The 13,458-nt window shown below is 47.7% G+C and overlaps 1 pseudogene; it reads left to right on the top strand.

Annotated features, from left to right (window-relative positions):
• Positions 1 to 4,615: 4,615 nt before the first annotated feature.
• On the top strand, positions 4,616 to 5,295 carry LOC132360407 (methionine-R-sulfoxide reductase B2, mitochondrial-like; annotated as a pseudogene).
• The last annotated feature ends 8,163 nt before the right edge of the window (positions 5,296 to 13,458 follow it).

Raw genomic sequence — 13,458 nt, 5'->3', positions numbered from 1 at the left:
AATGCTGTTCAGCAATAAAAAGGGATAAGCTATTGATATATGCAACAACTGTGCTGAATCTCCAGAAAATTATGCTGTGTGAAAAAAGCCAATCCCAAAATGTTACACACTGTATAATTCCATTTACACAACATTCTTTAAATGACAAAATTATAGAAATAGAGAACATGTGGCTCTCCAGTGGTTGCCAGGGATTAAGGAGGAGATGGGGACAGGAAAGAAGTGTATGAGGCTATAAAAGGGCATCATGTGGGATTCTGTGGTTGGAAATGATCTGTGTCTTCTCAACTGGATCAGTGTCAACATCCTTACTGTGATACTGTGCTATAATTTCACCAGATGTTACCATGGGGGAAACTGGGTGAAAGATACATGGGTCTCTCTATATTGGTTCCCACAACTGCATGTGAATTTACAATTAATCTACATGTCTCAGTTTTCTGAGGATGAGGAAAAAGAGAGTGTTGGTCAAAGTAATTTGAAAAGTTAAAGGTGCCCTTTATGTTAAATTTAAAAACTTAACAGCTGCCATGGCTGCTAATGTTGACCGTGATGGTGCCTCTGGTACTGGCTAGGTACTGTGGATCACAGCTGTGGAATAAAGGAACCAACTCTCTACATCAAGACAAAAGACATGGGTTCAAGTCTTAACCTTACCACTTACTAAGCCCTTGACCTTTGGCAAGTCATTTGTGGCTCAGTCCCTTGGTTTCTGATTCTCCCATTCCCCTGTGATTCAGATGGTGCTGACCTATCCTTCCTGGCCAGGTATGGGCACAAGGCTGAGGTCTGGGCATTCAAGGACTCATCAACCTAGCCAAAATGATTTGTTCTGGTAACAGGCCATGATCAAGGCGGGGCCAATTAGAGTCTTCCTTAAGCCTTCTTTTTTTCCCTAAGAGCTATCAGAAAGGGCACTCTCTTTTCCTCTGGGACTGGGACTCTAAGAATGACATGGGAACTGCTTGGAATCTTCTTTCCCAGACACACGGAAGAAGCAATAACTTGATATTGTTAGAGTTCCTAGATCCAGCCAGGCCTGAAGCCAGCTACTGCAATAAATATTTTCTATTTATGCTAATTTGAGCGAGATTTCTGTCATTGGCCCTTAAAAAAGTACAACAATTATTATTTCATTTAACTGCTCTGAGCCTGTTTTATTATATACTTATATATAAGTATATTTATCTATTATACAAATAGATGTAATAATAGTAATAATCTCATTGGATTGTCATACTTAATAGATCATACACACACATCTTTGTTCCTTTCCTCCACTCCTAACCAGCTGATTAACTTGAATAGAGTCACAGAGAAATTTAAAACAGTATAGACTAAAAGGTCATAGTTGGAGGGGTCTTAAAGGTCATCTAGACCACCCATTCTACCCTTGAATCTTTTCTACCCCTCCCACATAATATTCTTGAGTCTTGCTTGTTCACAGTGAGGATAATAACCACTTTTTAAATTTTTTTACCACATGGTGTGGTTGGGAGGATCAAATGGCTCGATGCATATCAAAGCATTTTGCACAAAACATTAAGAAAATAGTTATCTTACAAGGAGTTTGTGGTCTCGCAAAAGAGATAAGGAATACTCCAAGAATCCTCTATACAGAGGTTCTTAAAATATAGTGTGCATAAGAATAACGTGAGGAACAGGGCAGGCTGATCAAAACGCAGATCTCCTCCTTCTTACAAACACCCAGGTCATCCTGGAGTCAAAGGAACACAGCACTTAAATGCTTGCTGCCAACAATCAGAGAAGAGTTCATTAGGAAGGTGCGGAAAAGGCAGCTGGTCTGGAGTCAGGATGGGCTCCCAGAGGAAGGCTTCGTAAGTGGGGTTGTCCCTGAAGTGGACTCAGAGCCGAGGTGCCAGGAGCGAAGGACTGGTTAAAGGTGTGCTCCCAGGGAAAACTGCTAAGGGAGGGGTGGAGCAGGTTGCGTCAGGGGAAGAAGCCAGGCAGGGTGGAGTTGCAGGTGAGGTTCCACGCTCAGCCCGATCCCAGGGGAGCTCTGAAGTGTGAATGACACCTCAGTACTCCCTCTCCGGTCAGTCATTGGCTATGGGGTGGATGGATAGGGATCAACTCCTACCACATGCAGCTTTCCCTGGACACTTGTGTTCCAGTGTCCAAGAGCAACGTGCTGAAGGTCACAGGTGCTAGCCATTAGCGGCAAAGCTCCAAGAAGCTAGAGGATGGGAGCTTTGAGAGCCTGGGCAGGGCACTGACGGTGTCCATGACTGAGGCCTGGGGTAGCACCTGGAGGCTGGGGTGCATGAGCTAGGAAGGAGGAGGAGGAATCGGAATCCTGGACTGAAAGCACCATGGGATAGATTCCACGTGGCCAGAGCTGCCACTCTCCTGTTATTTCCTGTATTCCCAGCTGAGCGCAGATAAAAATCCAGAGCATTTGGCAATGTGACCCACCTTCCCACAGCCCCTCCTTCTCTGCCCCACACCACACACACGAAAATGAAATATTTTTAGCCGTGCTCATTTGCTGTCTGTCTCTCCAGACAGGGTTGCATAAGAAGGGCTGTTTTCCTCCCTGCGGGACTGCAGAGGGATGGTTAAGCTGCACACGATGGTAAAGCCATTTACACACGGAGAAGCAGCCAGTGTGGCTCGGGGTGGGGGCGGGGTTGGCAGGTCCCAACACTCTCGGCACACAAAGGGAAAACCTGACAAACGCCGGGGAGGTGAAGTGACTTCATACAGGGGCTGATTTACCACAGAGAACAATACACAAGCCCTCCAACTGCCCCATCTTTTTGGATTTTTTAAAATCAGAAACTGTTACAGCTGTGAGAAGGACTTCTACAAGCAGATCACCTGGCCTGAACTGGCCATTTATAAGGATGAGAAAACTGAGACCTCAAACTGGGGAAGGGAAAGGGACCAATACTTGTGAAACGGCCACTACTGGTACCAGGCACTGTGGGGGACGCTTTTCCAGACTGTTTCATCTTAGCCCCACAATGGCACTGTGGGGAAGGGTTACAAGCACCGCTTTTATAAATTAGGGTGCAAGCTCAGATACAAGCTCAGAGAGGTGAATAGCTTTCCCTAAGTCTCACAGCTAAGCAGGGAGCTGAGATTAAAACCCAGGTCCAGCCCTTGTTTGTTTTGCCCAATCTTCAGGGTAAGTGGGGGAATGAGTTTATAGCCAGCCATGCAAGAGCCTGTGCCTGCTGCTTTTCTCTCAAGTGTCAGTGCCATGAGGGAACACCATGAGGACACCATCTTTTTGTTTATTTCTGTATCCCAGAGCCTGGAACAGGGCCAGGAGGAGCTCAATAAGCAAGTCTTTATTTATTTTTTAAAGCTTTTCTTTTTGGCTGTGTTGGGTCTTCATTGCTGCGTGCAGGCTTTCTCTAGTTGCAGCGAGCGGGGGATACTCTTCATTGTGGTGTGCGGACTTCTCATTGCGGTGGCTTCTCTTGTTGTGGAGCACGGACTCTAGGCTCGCAGGCTTCAGTATCTGTGGCACATGGGCTCAGTAGTTGTGGTTCACGGGCTCTAGAGTACAGGCTCAGTAGTTGTGGCGCACGGGCTTAGTTGCTCTGTGGCATGTGGGATCTTCCCAGACCAGGGCTCGAACCCATGTTCCCTGAATTGGCAGGCGGATTCTTAACCACTGCGCCACGAGGGAAGTCCCAAGCAAGTCTTTATTGCACATCCCCTTTATGCAGCTACCTGTCCTACGAAAGATGAAATAGTGCTGTCCCTTGGGGTGCTCAAGCTAGAGTTAATAGGACAAGATGCACACATGGAAAATTCTGGAAAAGGGTTCTAGGTGACACAGATGCATGTATGAGCTGGTGTGGTCCAGATGGGTCTGGGTCCAGGGCAGCTTTGGGTGTGTGTGTATTTCACCAATGCTCTACCCACCTCCACACCACCATGCTCTAGCTGAAAGGAACTGTTCCTCATGCCTTTCCAACCAGAGCCTTGGCCCCAAATGGGCTCCTTCTGATTCCCCAGGTTCCACCAGCCTTCAATGATTAGCTTTAGTGTCATCTCCTACAGGGAGCCCTTCCTGAACCTTTCAGCTGGAGGAGATTTCTCCCACCTCTGAGTTCCCATAACACTTGACCAGTACCCATTCTGTGGCACGTGCCTTGTCTCCTTTACTGACCCCCAAGATTCAGGGGGGTGACAGGTATTTGGTTCACCACTGTAGCTCCAAACACCTGACAAAGAACCTGCAGGCTTTGGTGCTCCCCAAGCACGTGATGAGTGAGCCGACGGAGGAATGGATGGAGAGGTGGGTACCAGACAGACAGGGGCGCCTGGTGCTTTCTGGAGTATGTGGGTGTCTCCATGACCTGGTTCGAGGAGCACAGGATCCACTCACCCTGAACTGAACAACCCACCCCAGCATGGTGCCGCCCCTCACATCTACTATTAGCCACTTATTGCTTTGAGTTAAGGTAGAGGTAGGAAACTCCCATCTCCCTGGCTAAAAGAAGCACTTGGCTTAATTTCAACTCATGTGGAGCAAGTAGCAACAAGTGATGTCCCTATTTGGCACTTATAGTTGCAAACAGGCAACATGGCTATAAACACCTTTGCTAGTGGGCCCCGCCGGGTCATGTACAGCGTCATGGCGCGCTTCCTCTGCGCACTCAGGAGCCTTCCCTTCCGAGAAGTGCCCGGGTGGGCGGTGCGGGGCTGAGTGGACTGGGCGCGGCCTCGGCGTGAGTACTGGACCTGGGGACGCAGGGTCCCTTACAAAGCGGAAGCCGGTTCTCTCCAAGAGTGAGTGGCAGAAGAAGCTGACTCCAGAGCAGTTCCATGTCACAAGAGAAAATGACAGAACCGCCTTTCAGTGGGATCTACCTGAATAACAAGGAATCAGGAATGTATCACTGTGTTTGCTGTGACAGCCTGCTCTTCAGCTCTGAGAAAAAGTACCGCTCGGGCACTGGATGGCCTTCGTTTTCTGAGGCCCACGGGACGTCTGGCTCTGATGAGAGTAACACAGGGATCCTGTGACATGTGGACACCTCGTTGGGACCAGCTCGCACAGAGGTCATCTGCAAGCAGTGCGAAGCTCACCTTGGCCATGTGTTTCCTGATGGACCTGGGCCTACTGGTCAGAGGTTTTGCATCAACAGTGTGGCACTCAAGTTCAAACCAAGCAAACACTGACTACCTCCAAGAGTCCCCTTCCCTCGCCACTCCCTCATTTCCAAACTCAATTTTCATAATTTATGTGAATGGCTAGTTTTATTACCTACTAAACCAGGCTAAGTTTGCTGCTATCACCAAGCAAGTCACACCTTCTCTAAGTTACTACCTGGAGTCAGCTCAACCCTGGCTCTGGCTTTGATTGGAATTTCACAAAATGACAGAGGGGCAACCATTTCCATTAAATCAACTTCTGTGGGCTTTGCTTGGACCAGAGGGCATGACTCTTTGGGGACATTTGGAGGCTGATGGACAAACCAAAGAATTCCTACAAAACCACCCTGAACGTTCCATTGCAGTTAAGTTCTTCATGGACATATATAGGTGAGAGATCAAGTGAAAAGAGGAAAGAAAATATGGGGTTAGACTAATTCACAGTCCCAGCATGAAAAGAGGCAACAAGGAGGAGGGTTGTGGATGAGCCATGTTTTGGGGGATCCACGGGATGCATGGTATTTTCTTCAAAACTTTAGACTGTCTTGAACATTCCAGTTCCAACTTCTCTACGGGCAACTTAAGTTTCAATGGGAGTTTGCTAGATTTCGGTGATAATGAATACAAGTGGCTACAAAGTTAAACTTTAATTTAGTTCAAATAAAATATTTACTAAAAAAAAAACAAAAAAAACCCACACCTTTGCTATAATATCTTGGAGAAGTGGTTTTCAAACTATGCTCTGAGCCACCCCCAGGGTTCTATAAACAACTTCCTTCTATTTCTCTTATTGATTTTATGTTTCTCCCATTCAATTTGTTTGAACAAATTTCAAATTAAGAAGTTTATGGATCCAGGACTTCCCTGGTGGCTCAGTGGTTAAGAATCCGCCTGCCAATGCAGGGGACACGGGTTTGAGCCCTGGTCCAGGAAGATCCCACATGCCACGGAGCAACTAAGCCCATGCACCACAACTACTGAGCCTGCGTGCCACAACTACTGAAGCCCGCATGCCTAGAGCCCGTGCTCTGCAACAAGAGAAACCACTGCAATGAGAAGCCCGCGCACCACAACAAAGAGTAGTCCCCCCTTTGCCACAACTAGAGAAAGCCCCCACGCAGCAACGAAGACCCAATGCAGCCAAAAATAAATAAATAAATTAATTTATTTTTTTAAAAAAGTTTACGGATCCATAAGATGGAAACATCACACCCTGCATCCCACCTGCCTGTCTTTCTCTGTGTATCTGGGTCCCCCCCCAGCCATCATGGGTGCCTGGATCCATGTTGAGTTCAGAAAGCTGCCTCGAAACCCAGTTTCCTTCTCACCAGATTGCAAGCCCTGGAGGACAGGAGCTATGCCTTGCTCATTGCGTGGTCCCCCAGCACCTAGCACATTGCCTTGCACTCAGTGGGTGTTGAGTGTTTCTTCTTTAGTTTCTTCACATAAGAAGGGGGAAAACAGAATAGATGGATTAGGTGGTTTGAGGGAATTGGAACATTCGGTAAAATTCCTGATGAACATGTGACAGGTATTTTTGGAACACTAAGGGGAATAATGGGAATATAGAAAACCAAGGAAATGGAGGTGGGTGGGAGACAGGAAGAAAGCCATTACTAAGTCTAGTCCTGCCCCCTGGCTGAGGCTCTCCCCCACAGCCTGCCACACGTGGGGCCCTGTGCACGTGTGTGTGGACACGCAGCCTTCATATCTGCGTTCCATCCACACCCCACCAGAAAGCATGTGCCTCTTGGCCACCCCCAGGGCCGAGGGGTGTGCACGCACCCACCAGTGTGGACCCTTCTTGGGAGAGACGGTTCTGGAGAAGATTCCCTGGAAGTGGGCTTGGGGCCATTTGACTAGGGAATTTGGGGTCCCAGGAACCCAAAGCATGGTCTAGAGGGGAGGGGTGTGGGCCCCAGGAAGGGACATCCCTTTGGCCCTGTGAATGCCTCGGTCCTTCCACAGAGATGTAGCCAGAGGAGGGCCAGCATGGGGCCCAGGACAGGAACCCCAGAGGCCCAGGTCTGAGGGATGAACTCCCGGGGGAAACAGAGTTATAGGCCAAAGGCAGTAAACACTGTCACTACTTGACCCGTCATGAACAATTTCTACAAAGGTCTAATAATGGGAACACTGCTTACTACTTCCACTAGAATTTGTGCTTTTGAAAATATGGAGTAAAGCAAGTGAGAGAGTCATGGGTAAAAGTGTTAAATCCCAAACTACCATGACAGGAAGCCAAGAGATTTTGCTAAAAACAAACTATTCAAGAAATAGCGGTGTAAGCTCCTAGAGAAATGGAAATAAAAACACAAATAAACAAATGGGACCTAATGAAACTTAAAAGCTTTTGCACAGCAAAGGAAACCATAAACAAGACCAAAAGACAACCCTCAGAATGGGAGAAAATATTTGCAAATGAAGCAACTGACAAAGGATTAATCTCCAAGATTTACAAGCAGCTCATGCAGCTCAATAACAAAAAAACAAACAACCCAATCCAAAAATGGGCAGAAGACCTAAATAGACATTTCTCCAAAGAAGAAATACAGATGGCCAACAGACACATGAAAGAATGCTCAACATCATTAATCATTAGAGAAATGCAAATCAAAACTACAATGAGGTATCATCTCACACCGGTCAGAATGGCCATCATCAAAAAATCTAGAAACAATAAATGCTGGAGAGGGTGTGGAGAAAAGGGAACCCTCTTGCACTGTTGGTGGGAACGTAAACTGATACAGCCACTATGGAGAACAGTATGGAGGTTCCTTAAAAAACTAAAAATAGAACTACCATACGACCCAGCAATCCCACTACTGGGCATATACCCTGAGAAAACCATAATTCAAAAAGAGTCATGTACCAAAATGTTCATTGCAGCTCTATTTACAATAGCCAGGTCATGGAAGCAACCTAAGTGTCCATCATCGGATGAATGGATAAAGAAGATGTGGCACATATATACAATGGAATATTACTCAGCCATAAAAAGAAATGAAATGGAGGTATTTGTAATGAGGTGGATGGAGTTAGAGTCTGTGATACAGAGTGAAGTAAGTCAGAAAGAGAAAAACAAATACAGTATGCTAACACATATATATGGAATCTAAGGAAAAAAAAAAAAAGGTCATGAAGAACCTAGTGGCAAGATGGGAATAAAGACACAAACTACTAAACAATGGACTTGAGGATATGGGGAGGGGGAAGGGTAAGCTGGGAGAAAGTGAGAGGGTGTCATGGACATATATACACTACCAAACGTAAAATAGATAGCTAGTGGGAAGCAGCCACATAGCACAGGGAGATCAGCTCGGTGCTTTGTGACCGCCTGGGGGGGTGGGATGGGGAGGGTGGGAGGGAGGGAGATGCGGGAGGGAGGAGATATGGGAACGTATGTATATGTGTAGCCGATTCACTTTGTTATATATATACACTACCAAATGTAAAATAGATAGCTAGTGGGAAGCAGCCGCATAGCCCAGGGAGATCAGCTCGGTGCTTTGTGACCACCTAGAGGGGTGGGATGGGGAGGGTGGGAGGGAGGGAGATGCAAGAGGGAAGAGAAATGGGAACATATTGTATATGTATAACTGATTCACTTTGTTATAAAGCAGAAGCTAACACACTATTGTAAGGCAATTATACTTCAATAAAGATGTTTAAAAAAAAAAAAAAAAAAAAAAAAAAAAAAAAAAGCAGAAACTAACACACCATTGTAAAGCAATTATACTTCAATAAAGATGTTTAAAAAAAAAAAAAAAGAAATAGCGGTGTAAACACACACACACATACACAAACACACACACATACATATATTTCTTTTTAAAAATCTAAAGTCATAACCAGAGAAAGAGCTGAAAGAATTGAAAGCTGGTGCCGCTAGAGAGCGGGTAGGGGGCAGAGGACTACAGTTTTTCATTGATTTTTAGCACAATTTTAAAAAACGTGTATGCGGTACTTTGATTAAATAAAAATTAAAACATAAAAGATGACTCTGGTAGCTCTGTGGAGGATGGACACAGGTGGAAGATTGGAGGCAGGGAGGCTGGGGGAGGGTCACAGGACAGGGTCTGTGGAGGAAGCTTTTTGGGAAAGGCAAGGCCTGAGTGAGGAGCTGCAGGCCTGGGACCCTGGAAGACTCAAGTGTTGGGGAACCGAGGGGTGAGCTGAGGGCAGGAATGCCATGGGGCAGGCAAGGCAAGCATCCTGGGCTGGCCTCAGAGTGAGGCTGAGGTGTGCGAGCTCGGTCCTGCCTTGGCTGCAGCTGCTGCGGTGGCCGTGAGCCCCTCCATCAGCTCCCTGACCGACACGCAGGCACCTTCATGACAGCTAGGGAGGGGGTCCAGGGTTCCCATGGCAATGAGACAAAGAATCCCAGGAAAGGAGAAAGAAAATGATGAAATTGAATCTGGCCCCGAAATAAAAATAGCCAATAGTTGAGATTGTTAAGAAAGAGGAAAAACAAAAACAGTATTTGGTACATGAGTCACACCAGTTTCTCCCAGTTACCAGCTTTTAGGCTCCAAGGCAAGCATCTGCTGGAGGAGGCTTGGAATGTCATGGTGGTGAGGCTGCAGGGTTCTGACTCCTCCTGCCAACCTCACATTAGCCTCTGTCCAGTGGAAGTCGTCATCTGCCCGGAGCCAATGGCCCTGCTGGCAGCTGGGTGCCAGGGGAAGACCAGTGCACTGGGAGCCAGGAGAACTGGTGTGTCATGTCCCTCTCTGGGTCTCAGTTTCTCCCTTCGCAAAGTGAGGAGCTGGACTGAAAGACTTCAAGGCCCCAATGGCTGGTTTCTACATGGTCTGTTGTGCTTTGGTGTGGAGGAGCAACAGAGGTGGCTATGGCCATGACCCTGGTGCTTAGATTATTTAGTTACATTTCAGGGGTGTATTCCTCTGTCAACAGACTATAGAGAGAATGCTGAACCCCGGCAGTGGCTCCCATTCAGAAGACTGGGTGGAACTTCTGGCAAAAATCTATCCATCTATGAGTTGGGAGGAGGGAGAGAAGGCTGTCTATGGGCTTGGCTGGGCACACAAGGGAGGCTTCTTGAGGTGGTTTCAAGCTTGGAGAATCAGATGGATGCCCAGCTGCTCAGGCTGGTTCAGGAAAAGGTACCTAGATGCAGGGGGATGGGCGAGATGGGGATGGAGTTCTACAGAACCCCCTGACCTATCCATGACTTCAAGGCAAGCTTAGTAGTAACTTTCCCTCGCTTCTGGGTCTGCACCACCTTGCTACATCTGCACACTCCCTTTCTCCATAGAGCAAGGGCTTCGTAACTTCCAAGGATTAGAGTATGCATGCTTGGACGATTGGTGGTGGGAGAGAATTTAAGTGGTGGTGGGAGAGAATTTAAGTAGTGCAGGGAGACTGTGGCTGTCATTTCACTCAAGATGAATGGCAGGAACGTTCTGGACCCTTGGTCAGTCTCAAGGCTGCAAACCTCACCTGGTGAGACACTGACCATAGGGCCCAAGCCCTGCGAGATTCCATTCTATAGACTCTGGTGTGCAGCAGGGCCATGGGCCATTGGCCTTTTTGATGAGAGGCTCCTGGTAGCCTGCAGCTGGGTTGTCAGGGTTTGAACCTGGTGCTGCCTCGTACGAGATGAGTGATCTTGAGCAGGGTCCCACTGGAAACAGGCAGCCCTTCACAGAGTTTGCAGAAGGGGTTATTTACAGAGGTGTGCACAGGGGAAAGGGAACTCATAAAGGATGGGGCAACTCCTACAGAGGGGGTTGTTCTGCCTCTAGGACTGAAAGGGCTGGTGGGGAGGGAGCTGGGCAAATACTCTGATCTCCCTGTCTTCCCGCCAGAGGACAAGGGAGCAGGTAAAGCTGACTGTAAATCAGCCCCTCAGGGCACAGACCATCCAGGAGAAAGGTGAAGGGTGGATCTGGAGGGACAAAGGCCAGCACACATGACCTTTCTGTGCCTCTGTTCCCTAATTTCTAAAATTGTGATGATAACACCTACACCTTAGGGCTACTGTCACAATTAAATGAGTAAATCCACATCCATATCTCTATCTATTGCTTAGAACAGTGCCTGGCACATAATGCATGATGTATAAGTATTTGCTATTACCCATCTTATTATCATGCTCCCACACAAATTTGTTCCCATCCTCTAGGTACTTAAGTTTCCTTCCTCCCTTTTATCCAAATCTGTTCCCTGCCAGCTGGCTCTTGGGAACGGTCTATTTATCAATTCACAGAGAGTGTACATAACTGACAACAGCTTCACAAGTTACCTTGTGAATGCCTGGAGGCATCTGCATTTTAATAGGAAACACTGCTTCATCCAAAGGTGTGAAGCTCTAAGGGTGGAACTTTCCTTGCTGCTGCAATTGCAGGTGAGTGGTCTTCTCTTCCTACACTGAATACTAATGACCAGTGGGGGATACTGGGGAGCAGGGAGGCTTCCTGTGGCCCCTGCCCAGGGACTGAGCTGTGAACATCTGACAGAAGGGGGTGGTCGAGCTCCACCAGTCAGTCACTTGCCAGTGCCCCAGAAGCCAGCCCTGACCCTGAGCTGGCGGAGACCTCTGTATGAGGCCCTTCAAAGCTGGGAGAGTGCCTTCAGTGCCCAGTAAACAAGGTGCCCAGAGAGTGGTGACCTAGCCTTGGATCACCTAGGTGGCTGACGGTGAGGCCAGGATTTGAACCAAGAGTCCTGACCCCAGGCTGAGGTCCTTCCTTCACCCCTGACTGTCCACTTTGAAGTGCACACCCTTGAGTGGCCAGAGACATCCCTGGGCAGCTGTCTGAACTCACCAATTGGCCTTGGAGCAGCTTGCCCTTTCAGCCAGAGGGGAATGTATGACCCAGGAGAGGCTCCACGTGTGACTCAAGCTGAGAGTCACACTTGGAGTGTGAAGCCCCTTCTGTTCTCAGCTCCATCCAGCCCTTGTGACCCTCGATCCTGCGCATGTGGCCTTGGCAATGACTCTCTCCTCTGTTCCCACCTATGGAGGTGCCCCTCAAGTGAGGTTTCTGTTGACCTCAAAATGCCCCTCCCTCCACCTCATAGCCTGAGCCACCTCCAGGCCATTGGTCACAGGCTCTGGGAAGCACACGCATGTGAGCTGATTGTTTATGCAGTGTTTGCTCACAATAGCAACAAGCACCCCTTCTTCTGCAGCCCTTTGATAGCAACATGTCGTCACACTAGGAGGGGCTATAATGTAGCTGGCAGCAGAAGGCATTCAAAAAACAAGCTTAGGCTCATGAAAGCATCTGTAAAACAAGCTCAGACTCAAGAAAGCATCCAAAAAGACCAAGTTTGGACTCAAGCTCTCTCCCCAGCTCCTGACTCACTTGTACAATTCAAGCCTTGCTCCGTGGTGACAGGGTCAGTCCCCCTCTGCCATATCTTAACCTCTCGAGCCTTCATGACCCCTGACCCAGCATCACTCACACCCAGGTGCCCCAGATTCCAAGGCTGAGAGGAGGAAGCCATGTGGCATCAAGGATCTTAGAAACAGATGAAATCTTATGACATTGAAGTTGAAAGGTTCTAAATTTTGCATGAATATGCAGTTTTCTTGTGGTCCAAGCTTTCATCAGATTCCCAAAGAGGTCCTGTATTAGTCAGGATAGACTAGGTAATGTTGTGGTAACAAATGATCCCCAGATCTCAGTGGCTGATGACAACAGTGAATTTTCAGAGAGCCCCTGGTTGGAGTCTATTCCCTGTCCCTGTTCTCCTTCCCTAACATCCAGCTGCCCATCTTTGTAAGAACAAACTAAACAACAAAAGACAAACATAATCAAGTTGTTTTACTAGATGATCCTTTATGTGTCAGGCACACGAAGAACCAGGTGTTTTATGAAGTGCTGTCTTATTGGATCTTGGGAGGCAGAGGAAGAAACAGGTTCACAGAGGGGAAGTGACTTGTTCTAAGCCACCCAGCTAGTTGTCTAGCCAGAGGCGGGGCTGAGGTTTGAACCCAAGACCTCCCCAGTAGCTTCAGTGACTGAACGCTACCACACGCAACCCTCCCAACCACAATGATGCTAGTCCTGGTGCTTTCAAGTTTCTGTAGCATTTCCATTTGTTTGGTAAATATTCATTGAGCCCCTCCCATGTGCTGGGCACTGTTCTAGGTGCCAGGGTTCCAGGGGCGAATAAAATCGACACAGGGTACAGGCAAGGGGAGAGAATGGATTGGAAGTAGCAAAGAGAGAAGAACTAGACCCGTGATGACTGATGAGGAAAAAAAGCTTTAACTGGAAGGAATGGTGCCTGTGGGGATTCAGTCTCCATCCAGATTGGCCAGAGCTATTCACGAGTCTTCACAGTGAA

Source organism: Balaenoptera ricei, chromosome 2 (assembly GCF_028023285.1).
Source record: "Balaenoptera ricei isolate mBalRic1 chromosome 2, mBalRic1.hap2, whole genome shotgun sequence".
NCBI classification, from domain to species: Eukaryota; Metazoa; Chordata; class Mammalia; order Artiodactyla; family Balaenopteridae; genus Balaenoptera; species Balaenoptera ricei.
This window is presented reverse-complemented; position numbering and strand designations above follow the sequence as displayed.